General features: G+C 38.8%; 1 pseudogene; it reads left to right on the plus strand.

Moving 5' to 3' along the window:
* Positions 1–1331: 1331 nt before the first annotated feature.
* On the plus strand, positions 1332–2220 carry LOC118536051 (small ribosomal subunit protein uS2 pseudogene; annotated as a pseudogene).
* Positions 2221–4643: the final 2423 nt, after the last annotated feature.

Consider the following 4643-nt stretch of genomic DNA (forward strand, 5'->3'; position numbering starts at 1 on the left):
ACAAACTCATGTAAAACCCTGGAGGTAAGGCAGGAGTATGTTTTGCTTGAGAAACCAAGAGAAATTCAATGTGACTGCAAAGTATATAATGTGCAAGATGAAAGAGTAAAAATTGAGTCTAGAGGAATAGACAGAGACCACTGAAGGGTTTTTAATAGAGCAGTAATACAATTAGATTTATGCTCTTAAAAGAACACTCTTGTTTCTATCTGGAGAATGGATTGAAGGAAAGCAAACTAGAAGCTTGAAACCAGTCCAGAGTGTATAGAGAAAGAGTGCCCGGAAGTTATGGTAGCCCAGACTACAGTGGTGGCAGTCGACCTGCAGGAAATGGAACGGAATCAAGAAACACTTAGAGAGTAGACTCAGTAGGACTTGGTGATTGATTGCAAGTGGAGGGCAAGAAACAGGAAGGAGTCAAGTAGATTTTCTATTCAGGTTCTCGGTGGACGGTAATGCCATTTACAAAGATGGAGACACGGAATATGACAAATCATGATCCACAGGTCAATGCACAAAGAAGGAGCATTTCCCATGTATTCATTACATGCAAGGCACTGGGGCTAGAGCTGTGACTATAAAACTAAGTAAAATACATATACTGTAGACAGATAATGATCCCTCCAAATATGTCCACATCCTTATCCCTGAAACCTGCAATATGTTACCTTACACAGTGTGAAGAAAAGAGTTAACATAGCAATTCTAAATGTCTATCCTTGAAAAGACTTCCTTGTAAGATTAGCCCTTGGCTAGCCTCTGAGAATTTAGATTTTGGAGGGTTCCTACCATTAACTGGTAAGAATGGTTCACTGTGCCTAAAATGTTTGTGCAAGCAATATGTTTTGTGTTGAACATCTGCATTCCTCCTAGGAATCTGGAATTCTGGTACACAGCAGACAAAGTATGCCCACATAACCAGCTCCAACAAAAACACTGGGCACTGAGTCTTTAATGAACTTCTCTGGTTAGCAATGTTTTACACATGCTGTCACAACTCACTGCCGAGGGAATGAAGCACATCTTATGTGATTCCACTGGGAGAGGACCCTTGAAAGCTTGCACCTGTTTTCCCCCAGAATTTGCCCCATGTGCCTTTTCCCTTGGTTGACTTGGCTTCTTTTGTCGTTGTTGTGATTGTTGTTTGTGCTGTAATAAAACGTAGCGGTGAATATTATTACATGCTGAGTTCTTTGAGTCCTCTTAGCAAAGTGTCAAACCTGAGGGTGGTCTCTTTTCCAAGAATAATGACAGTATTTATGAATTATCAGAAAGTAGAGCCTTTCCAAGCTACCTGGAGAGGGGTCCGTGTTGTGTTGCTCTGAGTTTCCATCCTAACTTAAAGGGAAACTTTCACAATGTCCAGAGTCCTTGATGTCCTGCAAAAGAAAGAAGAGGATGTCCTCAAATTCCTTGCAGCAGGAACCCACTTAGGTGGCACCAAACTTGACTTCGATCTACAAAAGGAAAAGCAATGGCATCTACATCATAAATCTGAAGAGAACCTGGGAGAGAAGCTTCTGCCAGCATCTCAGGCTATTGGAAGCCCAGTTGATGTAAGTGTCATAGGCTCCAGGAATACTGGCCAGCTGGCTGTGCTGAAGTTTGTGACTGTCACTGGAGCCACTCGTATTGCTGGCCACTTCACACCTGGGACATTCACTAACCAGATCCTGGAAGCCCTCTAGGAGCTGAGACTTCTGGTGATTACTGATTCCCGGGCTGACCACCAGCCTCTCACAGAGGCATCTTGTGTTAACCTGCCTATGTTGCTCTGTGTAACACGGACTTCTCTGTGCTGTGTGGATGCTGCCAGCCCATATGATAACAAGGAGCTCACTCAGTGGGTCGGATGAGGCGGATGCTGGCCCAGGAAGTTCTGCAATGCATGGCACATTCTCCTGTGAGCACCCACTGAAGGTCATGCCTGATCTCTCCTTCTACAGAAATCCTGAGGAGATTGAAAAGGAAGAGTAGGCCACTGTTGAAAAAGCGGTGACCAAGGAGGAATTTCAGGGTGAATGGACTACTGCAGGTCCCAGATTTACTGCTACTCAACCCGAGGTTGCAGACTGGTCTGAAGGGGTGCAGGTGCCCTCTGTGACTATTCAGCAGTTCCCCACTGAAGACTGGAGCACTCAGCCTGCCACTGAACACTGGTCCGCAACTCCCATGGCGCAGGCCACTGAATGGGTAGCAATAACCACCGGGTGGCCCTAAGCTGTTCTTCTACAGACTCTTAAATAGAAAACAGAAATAAGATTGACAGAAAGTAACATTTCTAAATAAAGAGAGGAAAGAAAGAAAGAAAGAAAGAAAGAAAGAAAGAAAGAAAGAGAAAGAAAGAAGGAAAGAAAAAGAAAGAAAGAAAGAAAGGAGGAAAGAAAGAAAGGAGGAAAGGAAGGAAGGGAAGATTTCAAGGGACAGCCTGTTATAGATTAAGAAAAGTAAAATAAAACTGTCCTACGGGACATTTTAAACTCTTGTCACACCTAACAACACTGTGCAATAGATAAGGTTAAATGACAAACTGGTTTGCCAAAGCATGATCTAGAAAACATAATATATAGGTTCTAATGCTTGCTTTAAACATTTTTTGAGGGGGTGGAAAAAAAAAACCACTAGTTGGAAGTTTATCAGGTTAGAAAACTCTGGTAGGCTTTCTTGATAAAAACTAGAAGGTAACATGATGTTAATTATTGTGAGACTGAGTTAATTGATGGACTGGTCAATAATACATATAAAATAAGGTTTCCAGTACCAAGAAAACAGGTGTCTGTTTGATGGAAAGGCAAAGTTAGACAATACAGTCACCTTTAATTTCACAATCTGTGATTCTTCATAAAACTTTTAAAGATCAATTATGTCCTATCAATGTTAGATCCAAGCCAAACTAAGTGATTTATGTACAAATACATATGAAGTAATTGTTGATTGAGTAACTTATCTTTATTAAACATGAACTTAAGAGATTATATTGGGAAGCAATTTACACTTATGACTTTCTATACACTTTTTAATTCACCTCCACTTTCTGTTATAAAAATATACCTTTAAATAACTGGAGGACAAGAGATACTGCCTTTATTTTAGAACTAAATTAAACACAGTAGTTTAATGCAGTGATTCAGACGTGTCTATAAAATTTAGGTGATATTATATTTAATCCAGTTTTTCAAATAAGAGCTTTCAATGGTGCTGCACTTCAATGAAAATTCCAGTCCCTGAGAGTTGGCTTCACTATTAATTATACAAACATTCATACAGTATTCACTACTACATTAAAGACACAGTGTTCAGCACAGATGAGTAAAGAACAGCCTCTTATCTCAAGGACTTCATAGGCTAATGGTGGAGATTGACACATGAACAGATCATAATAAAGATGGGATGAAAAAATACAGTGATAGAAATATGCAATACACAGGCACCTAACCCAGCCTAGTGGTAACAGGGAAACATCCTAGAATCAGGGACACTTACTCTGAGCATGAATTATGTAGGCGCCAGCAAATGAGATTGGGTCAGTAAAGACTAAAAGAGAATAAAACCTTTTATTTAGCAAGTTGTTAGAAGGTGGTTTGTTTCTCTGATAGCTACAGATCTAAGTTTGATGTGAGTAATACCTAAAGTGCCATAACATAGTATGCACTTGGTTGGGGAAAAAGATATTTAAAACTAATTTTTGTTTTAATAGTACTATTTTTGATAGTTCCCTCTGTATACCATCCAATCCACTAAAAACAGTTAATGTTTGGAGTTAGTTTAACACTTTCCCCAATTTTCATTGCTGCTTTCTACTGTACTAAATGGTTTTATATTTAAATGTTTAGAAAAAGAGAATCCTAAGTCTTCTTTTGCTATGCTTCTTTCTTAGATTAAACACTGCCAAAGAAAATCCCTTGGAAATAATATTAAATCCAAGAAGAATCTGGGAAAATACCCACATGCAGCCTAACACACCAATAGCATTACTAAATCTTTGTTGTCCCCCAGCTCTCATGTCATCCTGAGCTGTAAATGAGTTGAGAGTATCTGCAGAATCCACCCTGTGGAGACAATCAGATTACTAGGAAGGTATTCCTAGAGCAGACTGCCGCAATAATAAACTAACCCACTCATCGCCCTACAATACCTGGAATGTAAAAGAAAACTCAAAACTTCACATAATAACTGGACTCAATAATCCTACCATGAAAAATGGTGATAATGGGTTATAAAACTAGCTTATGAATGAATATATTAATAGAATAAGTGGAATTAACTGTATGCCTTCCTATCATTTATATTCCCAATAACCAATGAGAGAAGAAAAGGAAATCATATCCCTAGTCAGTATTTTCTTCATTAAAGTGCAAAGTACAATACTGAGAACAATGTAGGCCTAGAATCTAAAGCAACCATGCTTTGCAAGATCTCAGCGTACTTTCAGTTTCTTCAAACCATCTGCTGAAATTATGTGAGGCAAACTGGACTATCTTAATTTTTCCGGTGCAACTCTTCTAACAGAATGTATTTTAAGAAAGAAAAGCCTAAAGGTACAAAAAAAAAAAAAAAAAGAATCCTCTCTTTGTAGTAAGATGTAATTTCAAGTTAAATGTAAACTCAACAAGTCAAAACTTGCATTTCACAATTGCATTTAC

The sequence above is a fragment of the Halichoerus grypus genome, chromosome 9 (genome assembly GCF_964656455.1).
Source record: "Halichoerus grypus chromosome 9, mHalGry1.hap1.1, whole genome shotgun sequence".
NCBI classification, from domain to species: Eukaryota; Metazoa; Chordata; class Mammalia; order Carnivora; family Phocidae; genus Halichoerus; species Halichoerus grypus.